Below are 20,272 nucleotides of genomic sequence, written 5' to 3' on the forward strand. Positions count from 1 at the left end.
CAAACAAAGATGTTGTGTCTGCCAAAAACTAAAAAATAAATATCAAAACTCTCTCTCTCTTTAAAAAAAATAATAATAATCTTATAATCTAAATTAGATTAAAAAACTTAATAAATTAAATTTAAAAAAAAGAATCTTATAATATAAATTAAAAAAAAAAAAAAGAAGTTGACATCAGAGGTACAGAGCCTAGAGAGGAGAGCTTGGTGGCATGCTGTCTGCTGGTTGATCAGGAAGGCACTCAGTCATTCGGCACCAGCCAGGTGTCAGGCACTGGTAATGTGTTAGTGAGCAGGGTCCTACCATTTTTCCCTCTAAGTCCCATTGTCTGTCTGCTTTTACCCACAAACAGCTCCCTATCACACTTTTCCCTTCAGGCCATTCCCATGGATAGAACTAGGACATGCCAGGACTCTTCCCTGTTCTAGGTTGGGACATTGGCTTCACCACAGAATAGCCCTGGCTTCTATTCAGGGGAACAGAGCAAAGGTTTCAATTCAGGATGCTAATCTCCACACAAGTGGTTAGGAGCACCAACTTTGGATTGGAGTCAGCTTTTTATTATCCATGACCTTTGATAAGTAATATAATTGTAATAGAGATAATATTCACCCAAAAAGGATTCCTATGAGGAGGATATTATGTATATATGTGAGTGTGTGCATGTGTGTATATACAGTGCATAGTTATTGATCATATATATCTCTGATCTGTATCTATACATGGGATGTAGCTCAGTGATACAGCACTTGCCTAGCATGTGTGAGACCCTGGGTCCCATCCCTAGTACCACATAAATTCAAGGTCAGCCTCAACAAATAAGGGTTCAATCTCCACTACCAAAAAAAAAAAAAAGATTCTGGGGGATAAATGTCTCTATAGACAATAGCCAGGGTGGGTTAGAGTTTACGAAGTGTCTCATTGTTCTCCAAGATCCATCTGACTTCTGCACAGAACATACTGGTGAGTAGAATGGTAGTGACAAGAATCACTACCTCAGCTTCTTTCCATTATTTGATGGTGCCATTAATCCCTGTACTTTCCCCAGGGATATGCTATTTCACTGGTCTTTGCAGGGAAGGAAAGTTTTCAGAGGTAGCCCTTCCTAACATATTGGCTCTCAGTGTGTGGGTCTATTTCAGTTTTCAATGTATTACTTCTCAATTCTAAGTTCATCTTCCAGTACTGGCTTTGAGAGAATGGGCTCCACTAGTTACATGTTTCATAGATCATTGTTAAATTTTGTCGGTAGAGGGCGCTGGAGGGACACTGCAAAAAGATGGGATGCTCTTCATGGTTTGGGTCCTGATGAGCTTTCATTTATCTTGCTGTAGTTTTGCTGGGGCATGTATGTGAGATACATCTCAGTGGTCCACTGCCCTAGATGCATGTCCAGAGTGAGAAGCCCTTGGGAAGCTTGCAACGACCTTGCCACACTCCCTCTTCTAATGGTGTATGTCATAACGCCCAGGCTATATGCTGCCTTTGTGTGACTTCTGACACTTGGACGGTCTTTGCACATCCACCATCCATCTTGACCATTATGTGGCTTTCTCTAGTACTGAACACTGGCACATCAATCTACCTCCAGCACTTGACTTCTGTAGCAATCTGTTTTTTTCTAGCATTGGGATATCTGTATTGGTACAGCTTTTTCCAGTACTGGGCTCTTAGGAGGATACATGCTTTAGTGTTTGATTCTTGTATTAGTATGTTTTTTCTAGAGTGCTCAATTCCTTCCAACATTATTCTTAAAGATACACAAGCAGATAGGATGGTAGCATATTGGTAAAGTTCTCTCTAACACTGAGCTCCTGCAGAGTACACCTGCTGTAGTACTTGGTTCTAGTAGTTCTCAGTGGTCAACAGCTTCACGGACACGGCAGAGTGCAGATTTCTAGGAGGTCCCATTGGTAAGACACACCAGTGACTTCTCTGCCATGCCTTTGTGGGAGAGGACTCTTCCTTAACACTCTCAGCCCTAAGGCAGTAGATGATCTTTATATCTGCTACCTCTGTGTTCTTTAAAATTATCTTTAGCTCTCATTAGCCAATTCCCCATTGTTCCAATGTCTTCCAATAATTCTTAGTAATTAATTAACTATTCTAATGTTAATTTTTTTCATTGTGGCTCTATCTCCTGTTTGGACCCTGACTGATAAAATAATTGGTATTGGGAATAGTCCACAGAGATAGATCCAAAAAGTTAGGATTTAGAGATTGATCTGGTAACACCCTTGGGCTTGAGCACAATTCGAAGCTCATTGTCAATGGGAAATGGGATACCAGCAACCATGGTGTGCAGTGGGACAAGTTAATCCAAGTTATGGCTTCTTGTGTGCAACTGTAGCATGTACCTTAGGAATCTAAATTATTGCTACCCTTGACTGCTAAGGCAGGTTCTCTTCAATACATTTGGGTGATTACAGAGAGAAAAACACAAGGTCAGGTCTATTAACTTTCAGTTCAAGTCACAATCTAAAAATCAGAATGCTTTTACAACAAGCCTAACACAGTCTGTTACTTTTTTGGGTGTGTGTGTGTGTTGCTGGGGATTGAACCCAGGGCCTTGTGCATGGGAGTCAAGCACTCTACCAACTGAGCTATATCCCCAGCCTCTAAAACAGTCTGTTACTTGTGTAGACTTTTTTTTTTTTTTTTAAAGAGAGAGTGAGAGAGAATTTTAATATTTTATTTTTTAGTTTTCGGCGGACACAACCTCTTTGTTTGTATGTGGTGCTGAGGATCGAACCCGAGCCGCACACATGCCAGGCGGGCGCGCTACCGCTTGAGCCACATCCCAGCCCCTTGTGTAGACTTTTGATGTTGTTAAAAGTCAAGCACAACATTTAATTGTGTGATTTGCTGAATTACAGTGACAGTGGAATTCAGTCTCCACAAATTTGTCATGGAAAAACTAAGAAACTGCTTGGGTATGTTATGCACACTTATAATCCTAGTGGCTCAGGAGGCTGAGGCAGGAAGATCACAAGTTCAAAGCCAATCTAAGCAACTTAGGCCCTAGGCAATTTAGAGAGACCCTATCTCACAATAAAAAGGGGGCGGGGTTGTGGCTCAGTGGTTAAGTGTTCCTGGGTTTGATCCTAGTAGCAAAAAAATAACAAAATCAAACGAACAAAATACTAAGGTATTGATCAGGAAATAACAGAAATTTGGAATGGTACAGGACCCACAGGAAGCAGACAATATTGAACTCCTAAGACACTCAGTCTTCCTTGTGAGTGGAAGTAACCTGCCTTCCAGTTTTAGGAAACTATTTGTTTTATTTTATTTTTGCTTATTTGTGTGTTTGTTTTGGTACCAGGGGTTGAACCCAAAGACATTTTACCACTGAGTTACATTTCCAGTCCTTTTTTTATTTTTAGACAGGGTCTCCCCAAAGTTGCTGAGACTGGTCTTGAATTGTGATTCTCTTGCTTCATCCTCTAGAATCGCTCAGGATTACAGGTATGAGCCACCACACCTGACAGTTTCTTCTATTTGAAAGCCCTGTGATTTCCTCACCTGGGCAAATGCCTTGAAAGTGGACAGTCATTTCTCTCAAAACCCACCCAAACTACCCTTTTGCTACTGTGCCTTTAACTGGAGTCAAATCTCAGCATGTTCTAGCGGGGAAGGTATACATTATATGATCCAAGAGGAAACAATTTACACACCACAGGAATTGCAAGATGTTAATATGGTGGAGAAACATGGGGAGTATGGAAAAAATGGATTCTAAGGGTGTTAAACCAGTGAGGATAGAATGTGACACCCAGTAGGGCTGAATTCACTGATGTGGGTATGTTTATTTACAGATTTAATGTGTTAGCTTGTGTGTTTCAAATTAGCCTTAAGAGGTATTATTTGGTTGTTGATTGAGATTTTGACTTAATGGTGGGCTACAATTAGTGGATTGAGATGCTAAAACTTTCCTGGCATCAATTTTAATTTCCTGGAAATTAAAAGGATCGATATGATAGAGGGATTTATCATGTGAAATCTGTCCACTATATTCTGTGAGAGGACCCAGAAGACACTCCCTTTGTTAAGGCATTAAAGAAAACACTTCCATCTTTGCAAAGCTCTTTGCTATCTTTTATAGTACAAGTAAGACTCCTTGAGCTGGGCAGAGTGGTACAAGTCTGTAGTCCCAGTGACTGGGGAGGCTGAGGCAGGAGGATGACAAGTTCAAGATCAACCATGGCAATTTAGAGAGAACCTGAATCAAAATTTTAAAAATGTAAGAAAAAAAAAAAAGAACTGGGGATATAGCTCAGTGATAAAGTTCCATGGGCTCAATTTTCAGTATTGGAGAGAGAGCAGGGGAGGGGGAAGGAGACAGACAGAAGAGATCCTGATCTCAGTGAGTATGTCTCAGTGATTATGGAGAGGATCCCAACAAGGTGGATATATCAACTGTAAAGGCAGCAGAGACCACCAGGCAATCTTATTTCTTAGCTTGAGGTGGTCTTGGTAACTAATTGATCACAGTGTCCCTAGATATGAAATAGATGGCAATGAACTCCAATATTGCTTGATCTATATCCTTGCTGATCTTCGACCCACTATTCAAAAGTCTAGTATTGAAGTCTTCAGCTATTATTGTAGCATTGCCTCTCTCTCCCTTTAGTTTTTTTTTTTTTTTTTTTTTGGTTATCTGGAATTGAACTCAGGGCCACTCAATCACTGAGCCACATCCCCAGGCCTATTTTGTATTTTATTTAGAGACAGGGTCTCACTGAGTTACTTAGCACCTTGTGGTTGCTGAGGCTGGCTTTGAACTTGAGATCCTCCTGCCTCAGCCTCCTGAGCTGCTGGGATTACAGGCATGCACCATCATGCTAGGCTAGTTATGTCAGTTTTTGTTTCATGTTGATTTTGGGGCTTGCTCATTAGGTGCATATATGTTTATAATTATGTATTCCTGATACATAATTGACTCTGTTATCATTATAAAATGTCCCGTCTTGGGGCTGGGGATGTGGCTCAAGTGGTAGCTCATTCGCCTAGCATGTGTGAGGCACTGGGTTAGATTCTTAGCACCACATAAAAATAAAATAAAGATATTGTGTCCACCTAAAACTAAAAAATAAATACTTAAAAAAAATAAAATGTCCTGTCTTGAGCAAAAATTTTTGTCTTAAATTCTGCTTTGTGTGATATTAGTATAGTCATTCCACATCTCCTTATGGTGACTTTTACATGGTATATATTGGCTTCTTGTTTCATCCTTTTATTTACAATCTGTTTGTCCTATTTATATTCTAGAGTATATAGGTGAATCTTTTTAAAAAACTGTTCTGCTTTTGTTTTCAGTGATGGGACTCAAACCCAGGTCTCCACTATGCTAGGCAAGTGCTCTCTACCACTGAGTCACACCCCCATCTCCTTTTGTTCTCCCTGCCCTTTATGGTACTAGGGATTGAATCCAGGGTACTCTATCACTGAGCTATATCCCAGCCCATTTAATTGTTTGTTTGTTTGTTTGTTTGAACTGGGGATCCAACTCAGGGCTATGCAAATGTGAGGCAGATGCTTTGCCACCAGAGCTACATCCCAGCCCCTCGTTTTAATTTTTTTATTCTGATACAAGGTCTTGCTAAATAGCTGAGGCTGGCCTTGAACTTGTAATCCTCCTGCCTTACCCTCCCAAGTTGCTGGGATTACAGGTGTACACCATGTTGCTCATGGAACCTTCTGTCTTTTGACTGGAGTGTTTATTTCTTTACATTAACCTAATTAAAATCAGTAAATAACCTAATTACTAATAAGATATGATTTACAATTGTCATTGTGCTATTCTATATGTATTCTACTTTTTGTTCCTATATTTTTCCATTATTGCTTTCTGTATTACATATTTTTCTAGCTTTTTGTTTTAATACCCTTGTTGTTTCTTTCCCTTTATTCTTTTTTTTTTTTTTTTTTTTAAATATTTATTTATTTATTTTAGTTTTCGGCGGACACAACATCTTTGTTTGTATGTGGTGCTGAGGATCGAACCCGGGCCGCACGCATGCCAGGTGAGCACGCTACCGCTTGAGCCACATCCCTAGCCCCTCCCTTTATTCTTTTGAATTCTTTTCTTTTCATTTTTGTGGTAGTAGGGATTAAATCCAGGGCCTCTATCACTGAGCTACATACCCAGCCCTTTTAGTTTTTTATTTTGACTATAGGGTCTCACTAAATTACCCCCGCTGGCCTTGAAATTGTCTCAGCCTCCCAAATTGCTGGGATTACAAGTGTGCACTACCATGCCCAGCTGAATTACTCTCTTAATGATCCCCTGAGGATTATAGTTAACTTGAAGTAATCTAGGTCACCAAAATCCTGGCTTGGGTTGCCACAGTGGAGTCACAGCCTCTTAGTAGTTTTGAGATCCATGTCGCCAATGACTCAAGGCCCTGACTGAAGGCACAGTGAAGTCCCCTTGAGGAAGGATCCTGTACCACCACTGCAAGTGTTCCTCATAAATCCTCCTCCAAACCTTCCCCAAAGGGACCAATGGCCATTTACTAGGGTGCCTATGCCCTGGGGGAAAAGGAAATATCTAGACCTTTTAGGGATTAGTAGACATTGGCTCTAAGTTTATGCTTATTTCTGGGGACCCAAAATACCACCGTGTTCCACCATTCAAAATAGGGGATTATGGTGATCAGGTGATAGATGGTCTTAACTCTAGATCAACCTAATGGGCCTGGCTGGTCCACAGACTCATCCTGTGGTTACTTCTTCAATGCCTGAATTTTTACTTAAACTTGACATACTTGGTAGTTGGCAAAGTCACTAATGAGACACACAAAGATACTGAAAAAGATTATATGACATGTCAGAAATACAAAGAGAAAGAAATTATGCCATTAAATGCAAAGCTGAAAGACCAATTCAGAAGACCTGACATGCAAATAACAGGATTCCCTAAAGGAAAGTAAAATAACAGATGGAAAGGGACATTTGAATGTGAAGAGTCAAAGGACTCCCATGAATAAAGATAAGCATCCAGACACATCCCAATGAAATTTCTGAATTCCAAATATTAAAAAAAGACCTCACATATTTCAGACAGAAAGACCAGGTTACTGAAAAAGTAACAAGAACTGGACATTAAGACCAGACATCTGGGGCTCACTTTGACAGCACATATACTAAAAGTGGAATGATCCAAAAAAGATTAGCATGGCCCTGCACAAAGATGATACACAAATTCCTGAATCAGTCCATATTTTTATCACAATGAATCTCACTTTTATGTATAATTATAATACACCAATTTAAAAAGTTAATAAATAGAAGGAAGATCAGTAGAGTACAGGAAGAGGACCAGGGGGAGGGAGGAGGAAAAGAAGGGGAAATACCAGAGAGTGAAGTGAGTAAATTATGTTATGTGCATGTATAAATATGCATATAATACATGAACCTCACTATCACAAACACCACTGTTATGTATAACTATACTGCACTATAAAAGCATTTTTTAAAAGGGGGAAGGTGTGGGGCTGGGACTGGGGCTCAGTGGTAGAGCGCTCACCTAGCATGCATGAGGCACTGGGTTTGATACCCAGCACCACATAAAAATGAAATAAAGATATTGTGTTCACCTATAACTAAAAAATAAATATTAAAAAAGGGGGGGAAAGTGTTACTCATTAGGTAGCAGAAAGTATGAAAGAATTTCATGAAGCCAGGCGCCGTGGTACACACCTATAATCCCAGTGGCTCAGGAGGATCAGACAGGAGGATGGCAAGTTCAAAGCCAGCCTCACCAACCATGAGGTGCTAACCAACTCAGTGAGACCCTGTCTCTAAATAAAATACAAAATAGGGCTGAGGATGGGGCTCAGTGGTTGAGTGCCCCTGAGTTCAATCCCCAGTATCAAAACAAACAAAAAAAAAAAAAGAATTTTATGAGATGTATATTTAAAAATAAAAGGTAAAAGTTTATTTCCAAATGTTTTATTTATATATACAATCTCTAATTTATATGTACAAGTTTGAAGACTCAGTAGAAATGGGGTGGTCCAGATGTGGAGGTGAGTAATGTTGGGAGTAGCTTATTGTACTGACAGATGAGTCCTATATGGGGCCTCAAACTTAAAGTCTGCTTGCCTCAACCTACCAAATAGCTGGAATTACAGGTATACACTGCCATGCCTGGCTCACATCTCACTTTTTAAACAAATCTGCAGCTTTTTCACTGGCCATGGCTTTATGAGATGACAATCATGCTCTTTCTAAGTAGAAAGAACACTGATCTTGAAGATAGAGGACCAGAGTTGTAGTTTCAACTTTGTCCTATCTTTCTGTGTAACTTTGAGCCTATTGCTTTCCTTCTCTGAGCCTATAACCTTAATTATTTTAATTTATAACTATAAATTGCACAAAACATTCAGCTAGGTACTGTGCATGGGGCATAATACTCCCACAATCATAAGTTCTTTTTACATTAAATTATTAATTGTACAAATTTACTTCTTTCTGTTCAACTTTTAGGTAACTGTAAGAATTTCAGATCCAGTACATACAAATCTCCAATCATTTATTGTCATCATCTAGGCACTTGGAGCAGTAAAATTAAAAAGGCAGCAAACATCCCACAGAATATCCCTCTCAGAGAGCAAGTTACTGTGCCAAAATAAGTCATTGCAAGAATGAATCTTCCATTTCAAGAGAAAAGTAAGGGAACACAGAATACCCATCAATAGAGTAGATAGTTTAAAATGCTTTAAAATGTCACTTAAGCCAGACATGGTAGTGCACACCTGCTGTAATCCTGGTGACTCAGAGGGCTCAGGCAGGAGGACTGCAAGTTCTAGACTACCCTGTGCAACTTAATGAGTACCCCTGGGTTCAGCCCCCATTATTGTAAAATAAAAGAAATATCACTTATTGTCTAGTTAACAACATGGTAAAAAAATTATAGGCTCTTTTGTAAGTTAATATATCTGCTATCTAGCTGATGAGAGTTCATGTGGGGCCTCACAATACCTTGGGACATTGGTCATGCCCTTTGCAACCCATGGAAGTCACGGGACCCTGGCATGTCATTGTTCCTTAGAAGCATCACACATATTTCCTTGCACAGTGACTCTACCAGATTCCTGATTTGGCCTCTGTTGGCCGCCATTATTTCAGTTCACTTTTTCTAGGTTTGGTTCTCAAACTTCTTCAGAGATTGGATCTGATCAGCCCAGGAGTCATGGCCCAGAGAGGAAGTATTTTCAGTTCAAACACCTTCAAGGCCACATGGCCAACCTGTAGGAGTCCACTAGCATTTCTGGGTGGGACATTGGTTGTGTGGGTGCCAGCATCCCTTGGGCATGCTAACTACATGCCAGTAACATCCTCGGAAATTATGACAAATCAAAATGTCCCTGTGTACTTCTTAAACATCAAGGCCCAGTACTGCACTGCTTGGGTGTCAGGGATTCAAGGGGAGGAAATGGGGTATTGTGACACTTGATCTTTTCACTTATAAGGGACTGCAGATATGGCTGTCACTTGAATTACGAGAGCACCTTCTAGAAAAGTCCCGACTTCCTTGCTAGTATTTTTCACAGCATGGGAGTTTTGAGGCACATAATATTTTAAATGGAGAAAGAAGGCTGGAGTTATAGGTCAGTGGTAAAACACCTCCCTTATCATGTAAGATGCGCTAAGTTCAATTCCCAGCACCATGAAATGTAAATAAATTGGAGAAAGAGCACTGCATACTGAGGGAAGGGCACTGATTTTTTTTTTTTTTTTTTTACAAAAACCACATATGTGCATTCTAGAAAACTAGGAAATACAGAAAGGCAGAAATAAGAGTAACACTCTAGCCAGGCATAATGGTGTGTAACTGTACTCCCAGCTACTTTGGAGACTGACGCAAGAGAATTGCGAGAGAGAGAGAGAGAGAGAGAAGAGAGAAGAGAGAAGAGAGAAGAGAGAAGAGAGAAGAGAGAAGAGAGAAGAGAGAAGAGAGAAGAGAGAAGAGAGAAGAGAGGGGAGAGGTAACACTATTCCTGTCATCTAGATATTCTTGCTGTTAACACCTTCCATTGGTCTTTTCTATCATTTCTAAAAGCTCAGCATGGGCCTTGCAGAGAATAGAACCTCCACGACTATTGAAGGAATGAATAGAAATAATTCCTTGTCTCCCAATTAGAAGACAGAATGCAGTGATCTCTAGGAAAACTCCCTTCTAAAAACTCCCTAGAGAAGCTACAGTATGACTCTGTGTGTGTATGTAGCCCAGGGCCTGGCACGTGAAGAAGACCCAGTAAATGGGACCCATTGTTACCATCATGTTCATGTTCCCCAAGCAGACTTGAGGGTACCCCTCTTTTTTATTTCAAACTCTGAACCTGGTCGCTATTCTCTAATAAAACAGCTTAGGCAGAAAATGGCACTATAAACTTAGGCAGGCCTTAGGACTCTCCAAAAAAGAGTCCTTTCTGCATAAAAATACCCTCTTCACAGATAAGAAAGTGGAGAGGCTGGAATTGTAGCTCAGAGGTAGAGTGCTTGCCTAGCATGCATGAGGCACTGGGTTCGATCCTCAGCACCACATAAAAATAAAGATATTGTGTCCACGTTAAAAAAAAAATGTGAGGCCAAAGAGAGTGACTCTCATTAGTTTGTCACAGCTAATCTGCCTCCTCACTTAGTTGGCTCCCAACTGTGCAAGATCACTACAGAATTAACAGAGCAGTAGACTCTGGGATGGACATCTGGAATCCCAATCCTTGACAGGAGCACTAGTGTATGCTCCTAAGCAAGTCATTCTTCCTTTCCTAAACCTCAATTTACTTGTCTGTAAGATGGAGATAATATTCTTGCTGGGTGGTAGCAACAGAGAAATTGTAAATGTACCTAGCCCTGTGTGGTACACAGCAATAACTCAGGGTGGTAATTCCAGGTCAGGGAAACATTAGTCAGTAAACTCAGCCCCAGAGAGGCAGGACTGGCAAAAGAAAGCTGTCCTGAGTGGGAAAGCTAGGTTCTGGGTACTCGGATTCCTCTCTGGAAAGGGGAGTCCTCAATTCTTTTTTTAAAAAGTACTTTTATTAGTTATTGATGGATCTTTATTTATTTATATGTGGTGCTGAGACTCGAACCCAGTGTCTCACACATGCTAGGCAAGCACTCCACTACTGAGCCACAATCCCAGCCTGGGAATCCTCAATTCGATCTCCCAAACAACTATAGACTGCCTTAAGAGGGTCCCAATATATAACACAAAAATATTGTTGCAAATGATGGATAAAATAGTCCTCATCTGTGTTTGAGAGTGCTCATGCTGATGTCAAGACTATATGGGTTCAAATCTGCCTCTACTAACTAGGGAACAAGTGACTTCTCTATGTTTCTGTTTTATAAATGGAAATAATAAAAAAATAGTACTTATCTCAGAATTGAAATGATTTTGTGAGTGTGAATGTAGCACTCTTAAGAATATTACCTAGGGGTCATGACTGTAGCTCAGTGGTTGAGCGCTTGCCTCGCATATGTGAGGCATTGGGTTCGATCCTCAGCACCACATTAAAAAAATAAATAAATAAAACAAAGATATTGTGTCCATCCATCTACAACTAAAAACAATTTTTAAAGAAGAATATTACCTAGCTTACTGATCATAATTTTGTTTGATATGGTACACAAATATCATATAATTACTTGGAGTAGGTTGAGGTTCTCATCCAGGTTGATGAAGAACATTAGCCCCTATAGGCAACAGTTTTGAAAGGGTTAAAAATTAAGCTGTCAGGCTGAGGTTGTGGCTCAGCAGCACAAGGCTAGCCTAGTATGCGGGAGACCCCAGATTCGATCCTCAGCACCACAAAGATAAATAAATAAAATAAAGGTATTGTGTCCAACTACAACTAAAAAATATATTTTTAAATTAAGCTTTCTCTGGAAAAGGAAACTAGATCTACTAGAAATGAGTTGTGAGTTTAACGTGCTGTTAAAGCCCATAGTGAAGGATAAGACATAGAGTATGGTTTGAATGTGGAGGCAGAGGGTCTTGGTTAGCATAGCAAGGGATGAGAAAGTCCCTGGCCAGTAAGGAAAGAGAGGGAGCCCTGGTTCATACCCCATGGCTGTGGTCCTGGGAAGTGCCAAACCAGAGAGCAGGTGGCTGGCTAACATTCTAGGAAATATGGGACCCTATGTACAGAGTCCTAGCCAGTCCAGAGATTTTAGTGCCCACATGTTGTACAGGCCAGAAGCTAGGGATTGTGGGCTTGGACAATGAAGCCAACAGCAACCACAATGACCTATGATTAGACTCCACTCACTCACACACATGCTGGAAACCCAGAGAACACCTTCCAGGTGAGGAAGTTCAAAGGAAGAAAGCCCAATGGTGACTTGAGTTAGGATTTCTGTTTAGGGTCATAAATTAAGTTGTTTTATAGAAATACTTGAATATTTGTTTAAAGCGGTACTCAGGACAACTTAGTCAACCAAGCACTCACATGTTTTGGTCTAATTGTTTCAGTCTTTTCTGTTCCATTCCCCAGCTCTGTCTTACTTCCAGATTTGGTAAGGAGGTGGTTTTGGGAATCAGATAGACTTAGGTCTTGTCACTAGCTGTGTAATTTGGGACAAGATACTTACTTCTTTGCTGAACCTGTTTTGTTGTTTTAGAGTTCAGGACTCTGTGCATGCTAAGGAACCACTCTACCCTTCAACTACACCCTCAGCCCTGAATTCTATCTTCATTAGTAAAATGATATACTTTCTCACTGAAGTTATTGGTAAACTGAAGTTAAATCATAGGGTTGTTTTCAAATTATGTTCTGAAGAACCTTAAATCAGATAATCCAGTGCTTCCCAAACTTCATTCATATCCCATTCTCCCTTGATACATATTCTATTTTTTACTTAATTTTGTTTTAACTAATCACTTTTTTTTTTTTTGGTACCAGGGGTTGAACCCCGGGGTGCTTTATCATTGAGTCACATTCCCAACCCTTTTTATTTTTTATTTAGAGACAAAGTCTCCTTAAGTTGCTTAAGGCCTTGCTCAACTGCTAAAGCTGGCTTTGAACTCGTGATCCTCCTGCCTTAGCCTCTCGAGTTGATGGGATTACAGGTTTGCACCACCACCCCCAGCACATTTTTAGACAAATATATGTTTACAGGATATGCCTATCATTTACCCTATAATGGTAAAAATATATGGGTCAAAATCAGAACCATGCTGTTTGCTTCTTGGTAGCCATGGTTACGATCCAAACCTTTGAGCTCAAGGCTTGGATTTTATTTGTTGAAAAGGTTTACCTCAACCAGGTATGGTGGTGCACCTATAATCCCAGGGATTTGGGAGGCTGAGGCAAGATGATCTCAAATTCCAAGTCAGCCTCAGAAGCTTAGCGAGGCCAGTCAGCAATTTAGCAACCCTGTCTCAAAACAGTGGGGATTTAGCTCAGTGGTAACACATACTTGGTTCAATCCCCAGTACCAAAAAACAAAACCCTAGGGGGCTGAGGACATAATTCAGTGGTAGAGTGCTGCTTAGCATGCTCAAGGCCCTGGGTTCATGCCCATTGCAAAAAAGAAAAAAGAAAGAGAAAAAGATTACCTCAGTCACAAAAGGTCACATACAGAATTAAATAAAATGTTCAAAATAGCCAGATCTATAGAGATAGAAATCCTTAAATCTTGGGCTGGGGATGTGGCTCAAGCAGTAGCGCACTCGCCTGGCATGTGTGCGGCCTGGGTTTGATCCTCAGCACCACATACAAACAAAGATGTTGTGTCCACCGAGAACTAACTCACTCTCTCTCTCTCTCACACACACACACACACACCTCTCTAAAAAAAAAAAAGAAAAAAGAAATCCTTAAATCTACAAATTAGTGACAGTCTAAGGTTGGAGGGAAAGAGATAGGAGTTAATGCTAACAGGTATAATTTCTTTCAGGGTTGATGACAATGTTCTAAAATTGCCTTTGGTGAAAGTGAAAACTGAATATAGGAAGAATCAATGAATTGTACACTTTAAATGGGTGAAATCTATGGTATATGAAATTATATATTAATAGAGCTATTGTTTTAAAAAATATGAAAACTAGCATAAATCCAATAAAGGTAGAGACTTTATACAATTGAACACATTTTGGTTTATCTTCATTAAGAATATTAACCCTCTTTTGAATTATTTCTACAGTATTTTATAAACAATTATTTTTACCTGCTTTTGACTTTAACTTTTCATGTCAAAATTGTTTTAGTGCCCTTATTTGTCAAAATAAAGATTTTCACATTAAAAACCACTGTTTACAACACAGTTATTTAAATTTCTCAGTGCTTTATAGCTTTTGTATTAATAAAGCATTTTCATCTTAAAAAGGTAATTAAAGGAATCAAAGACACCTGAACCAGGACTGCTATTCTTTTTCTTTTTTTAGTTGCTGATGGACCTTTATTTATTTATTTATATGTGGTGCTGAGAATCGAAGCTAGTGCCTCACACATGCTAGGCAAGCGCTTTTCCACTGAGCCTGATCCTGAGCCTGAGCCCCAGCCCCGCTATTCTTTCAATTTAGCTAGGTTTGTGAACCAGTGGTAACAATCCTGCTCTTTGTTATAGGATTGGATGGTAAGCCCTGTGCCAATCAGGTCAGACAAACCTGGGCCCTGACCTGAATCATGACAACAGAGAAATCACCCTTGAGCCTCAATTTTCCTATCTGTAATAAGTGGAAAGTTGGTCCCAACTCAGGAGATAGGAAGAATAATGACAGGAGATGATTTTGTGTAACACGCTCCATGCCATGAGCTCGAAATCGTGTCTGTTACCAGAAATGTCGGGGATTTGGCTCTGTGGCGGAGCGCTTGGGAATCATCCCCAGCACCACGGAAAAAAAAGAGAAAAAAAAAAGAGGGGAGGAGGGAGGAGGGAGGAGGGAGGAGGGAGGAGGGAGGGAACTTGGTTTCCTGGAACAGGACAGCAGGTGGAAGAGATGCCCTTCCAATTCCAAAGTAACTTCGTTTCGGCCTTGGCTTCCTTGACTGTAGATCTCAAGCGATTTGAAAACACCGAAAAACGTCCTCAACTAGTCCTGGGATCCTCACGCCCTCATCACAGCTCAGGAAACCAACGCCCGGAAGAGGCTAATAGGCTGCCCAAGATCAAAATCGCCAGCGCTGACCCCTGCGGAGGGGCAGAGCGGGCAGAGCGGGCAGAGCGGGCAGAGCGGGCAGAGCGGGCAGAGCGGGCAGAGCGGGCAGAGCGGGCAGAGCGGGCAGAGCGGGCAGAGCGGGCAGAGCGGGCAGAGCGGGCAGAGCGGGCAGAGCCTGGCCTCGGTGCCGCCCATCCCGACGCGGCCAGGACGAAGACTGAACTACCCGCCTTCCACGTTCCAAGCGCACACAGCGGCTGCGGACGAGTCCGGACTTGGCGCCCCGCGGGGCGGCAACCGGCGGTCTGCACCCCACGGCGCCCCAACCCCCAACACCACCGCCCCGCCGGAAGTCCGCCCTTGGCCACTCTAGCACGCCAGAGGCGCGTCGGTGGCCTTAACCCTTCCCACGGCCGCGCCCGGCTCTCAGCGCGGGGCCGCGCCAGGCACGCTGTCCTCCTTTGTTTCCTCGCGGCTTCACAAAAGGCCGCGCGGGAAGCAGGGGCTGAGGCTCCCACGTTACAGACGACGCGACCGAAGGTACACAGCAGCTGACCCAGAACCCAGCCCTTTCGGGGCTGTTTTCTTTTAGTCCGATAGCATCTCTCTAGCTTCCTCCCTCTTTAAATATACATGAAAACCTCAACCAGGGTAATGACCGATTACAGATTACAACAAGGAGTTTTCCTTCCTCGGGCACTGCATTTCCCAAATCCCCTAAAGTGCCTGCGATACTACTACGTGGGTTCTAACAAGTAAACATTGAAAATAGTCACTTTACAAAAAAAAAAAATAGTTTACATATAACTCAGACCATGACCCCCAAAAGATTGCTAGTTCAATATTTCGGTGGTGGCAACAAGGTCTAGATACTTGCTCAAAATCAGTACAAATCAGTTTGAACCAGGGAACACCTCCATTCCTATCCTGATCCTTCCCCACACCACAGCTGCACGACTGAAGAGGAACAAAGGAGGGGACAGCAAGAAAGACATTTCAATCTGAAAAATGGACAAATATAAAACATTGGAAAGTAAGTCACTGTGTTCTGACCTTGAACTTGCCCTGCGTGGGGCTTTGAGGTCACTTAGCAAAAAACACTCCTGCCTTCACAGTCTTGCAGAGTCACAGGGAACTGATGTGGAGATTCTGCTGGTTGCTGAATGTGCCTGTTCCAGAACACATTCTGGAACTGGGGAAATAACCAGTTTGAGGACACACTGGTCCGAGGTGAGATGGATCCTGAGCTAACACTGCATTGATCACCTGACCTCCATGACATTTTTGGTCTCCAGGAGAACAGAGTTGGATGCTATAGTATAAATAAAACCAGAAAAGTAATAGGATTTTACCAGTGAAGAAAGAGAGATGTACTTGGGTTTGTTCTTTCTTTCATCATTAATGAAAAATGATTTACCCTGCACTACACTAGACCCTAGGAGGACAGAGGTAAAGGAGACAGATTTCTAGCAGCGGAAACGATATGTCCCATGCAAGAGGAAGTACATTGACTAAACCACTAAACCAGGACCTGACCAAGTTTGAAAGTCAAGGACACCTGAAAGATAAGCAAGCAAGCATTGGCTAGGATGAGAGAAGGGGAAAGAGAGGAAGAGAAGCACTTCCCAGGCAAAGGGAGCAGCAAGTGCTAAGTGGAATAGACTGGCCAGCTTTGATGTGTTGAAAGTCAGGAGTGTTAGATGGTGGAGAGCTTGAGAGAGAGAGGAGCAAGGGAGATGGACAGGGCCCCAAGTAAACAAGTCTTTGTTTGCCATGCTGAGGAAATTGGTGCATGGGCACAGGCAGGTGTGACAGGGTATCACAATGTCCATGTGGTCAGAGGGCAGGAAGTAACATATTCCTAGGACAGTAGGTGAGGAGGCTGAGAAGGGGCACAGAAGCTAGTGCCTAGAAGACCTAATTATGGAGCTGGACCTGGAGGCTATGTAAAGGAACATGAGAAAACTAAGACTCTAGGAAGCCAGGTGTGGTAGCAGATGCCTCGAATCCCAGTGATTCAGGAGGCTGAAGCAGGAGGATTGCAAGTTGGAGGCCAGCTTATGCAACTTAGTGAGACTCTGTCTCAAAATAAAAAATAAAAAAGGGCTGGGAGTATAGAGAACACTTGGGTTCAATATCAGCACCAAAAAGAAAAAAAAGAGGAAAAAAAGAAAACATAAAACACTAGGAAAGGTAGGGATTATGCTGACTCAAAAGCATATGCTCTATCTTCAAGGGTGTCCAGTGTGCTGCTGCATTCTCTTGTGATGCCCTCTGGGAGGCAAACTTGATGTCTCAGTACTTCTGCCCCCCCTCCTTTATTTATTTATTTGTTTATTTTTTATTTGGTGCTGAGGATTGAACCCAGCACCCCACACATGCTAGGCAAGCGCTCTACTGCTGAGCCACAACCCCAGCCCCATGTACTTCTGCTTTTAAGGGTAGCTGGGAGTCCAGATTTATATATGAAATCACTTGATCTTAAATGTTGTCAACATATTCAATAATGTGTAAGCCAAGCAAATCATTCCCACAGGCCAGTGGTTCCCAAGTGACACAGCACATTAATATTACCAGGGGAGCTTATAAACATCCCAATGCCCAAGTCATCCACTATGCCAATTAAAAATATCTGAAGTAGAAGCCAAGCATCAGAATTTTTAAAGGATTCCCCAGGTGGTTCCAAGGTGCAGCAGTTCAAGAAACTCTGTTATAGTCTGAGAAGTTCTTTGGGTTGCCAGGCAAAGCCATAGGGAGCCATGAAGGTTTGGAACCGGGGAGGAGTAGACCAGTTTGGAGTTCTAAGGAAAATCAATTCTTAGGAGGAAAGGAGTACAGAATGGGGTGAGAAGGGAGCCCCAGGGGCAGGATCCTGCTAGGGTGACCAGTCATTCCCAGTTGCTGTGAACTGCAGAGTTTCCTGGGACATGGAGCTCGACAGTGCTGGGCAAATTGGGTGCTTGGTCATGTTAGAGCCTTCCCTGGTATAGGAGGTCTGTCTGGGGATGCCATAGACTCCCCTTTCTAGAAGTTTCCTGGGAAAAGGCTATCTTCCCAGAGGGCACTCACCTGGGTCTCTGAAGCCTGAGCTTAATAGGCTTGGGGTGGGAGAAAAAGGAAGGGAGGGAACCTGAACCCATTTGATCTCACTGAGAGAGTGATCTTGTTGGTCAAATCCAGATCTATAGAATGCAGCTCAGCAATAGAAAGGTACAAACTATTGAGCCATAAAACAACATGGATGATTTTCAAGAATATTATGCCAAAGAAAAGAAAACAGATGCAGAGGAGTACATACTGAATAATTCCATTTATAGGAAGTTCTAGAACAGGTTCACCTAATCTGTGATTTAGAAACAAAATCCCAATAGTGGTTGCCTCCTGGGGAGTTGGATCTGGGAAAGGGGAATTCCCTGGGGTGCTAGTGATGTTCTGTATTTGATAATGGTTGCATTATGCATGTTTGCATTTTTAAAAATTCACTGAGTTGTACAGCTATCTGTGCATTTCAATATATAGATATTTTACCTCAAAGGGAACATATACCTACAAACAAATCCTGGATTGAGTTAACTTGGTGTGCACCAAGGGTTTAGAGGAATGTGTATTGTCTTCAGCTTATTTTGAAATGTATCAAGGAAATAGGATGGATGGCTATGGATATGTGATAAAACAAATTCAGTAAAATGGTTCAGGATCTAAGTGGCAAGTATATGTGTGGATCATACAATTCTTTAAATTATTGAATTATTTCGAGTCATTCAAAAATTTTTTTTCTGTATGTTTAAAACTTTTTTATAATAAAAAACTTAAGTCTGATCATGTTGCCCCTCTGCTCAAGACCCCTTCATAGCTCTTTGTCACATCCATAGCAAAAGCCCAAGTTCTAACAATAGTTTCCAAGGAGGATGACCAGACATTCTGGTTGTCACAGATTTCACCTGTTATCTGCATATAATTTTTAATACTCTTCCTGGTTTTGTTCTCAAAAATCTCCCAGTTTGAATGACAGACTACGTGCACTTGCCCTGCCCGTGAGGCCCCACCTGACCTGAACTTACTTCCTACCACTCTCTCTCCACTCCAGGCATATTGATCTCCTTGCCAGGGCTGCACCTCGGGGCCTCTACATCAGCTGTCCCCTCTGCCTAGAATGCTCTTTCCCCAGATATTTGCATGGCCTTTCCCCTCACCTTTGAACTTTTCTTCAAATGTCTCCTCAGTGAAGCATCTCCTGACCTCCTTATTTAAAAATTGCAACCTGCTCTTTCCACATCTGCCAAATTCTGCTTTGTTTTTTCCAAAGTTCAGTCAACAACAGGCTGCATATACTATGGTGGTCCCAAAAGTTGATATCATCTCATGACATCATAGTCATCTTAGCTTGTGTAAATACATTCTCTGATGTCGCACAATGATGGAATTGCCTCAAATACATTTCTCAGAACCTATCCCTGTCCTTAAGCCCCCATGATTATATGCATAACTTCCTACTCAGAACACAATTTACTAAAAGTAGGCTCCATGAGGGCAGGGATTTTTTTCTGTTTGTTTTTTTGTTTGTTCATTTTTGCAGTATTGGGGATGGGTACATGCTAGGCAAGTGCTCTACTACTGAGCTATACTGCCAGCCCTCTGATTTCTTTATGCTGTACCCTCAGGGCCTAGAATAGGGCCCAGAAAACAGTAAGTACACAACATTTATGTCACTGATTCAAAGAAATTCCTCTGCCCTCCTGAAGGAGGTGCTGAAAATGTGAGCAGACACAGACCATTGTGAGGCAATTCCTGGGACACCATGCAAAGGAAGAACAGGAGGGGGGTGGGCATGATCAAAAGGAGAAAAGATGCCACCAGGAAACTGTGATTTGAAAATCAAGAAGACATCTTCCAGGTGAAGAGCAGAGGGGCAAGCAGAACGCTCCTGGCAAAGCAAAGAGCATGAGCAACACCCAAGAGGTAAGACATTTTGGGGTGATTATAAGCAGTTCAGAGGGTAGCTGGGGTTGGGTGGAAGCAGCAGAGCATGAACTCTAGCATGCAGGTAATGAGCACTGGAAGGTTTTGGCCAGGGCCAGCATCATGGGCAGATGTGGGCTTCTGAAGGGTTGCCCACTGCCAACTGGACATGGGCAAGCAGGGAAACCCACCAGGAAG

The 20,272-nt window shown here is 41.9% G+C and overlaps 1 protein-coding gene and 1 non-coding gene across 2 annotated transcripts in view; one reads left to right on the forward strand and one right to left on the reverse strand.

The window, feature by feature from the left end:
• Nucleotides 1-20,272, reverse strand: part of Bcl7c (BAF chromatin remodeling complex subunit BCL7C) — a 41,408-nt gene that overhangs the window by 13,856 nt on the left and 7,280 nt on the right. The gene's annotated exons all lie outside the window — the stretch shown is intronic.
• Nucleotides 7,125-7,230, forward strand: LOC124099576 (U6 spliceosomal RNA). Its single transcript, XR_006853992.1, has one exon. It is a non-coding gene; the product is annotated as a U6 spliceosomal RNA (small nuclear RNA).

The sequence above is a fragment of the Marmota monax genome, unplaced genomic scaffold, assembly GCF_021218885.2.
Source record: "Marmota monax isolate L192 unplaced genomic scaffold, Marmota_monax_Labrador192_F-V1.1 WCK01_AAM20220418_F8-fsc00086, whole genome shotgun sequence".
NCBI lineage: Eukaryota > Metazoa > Chordata > Mammalia > Rodentia > Sciuridae > Marmota > Marmota monax.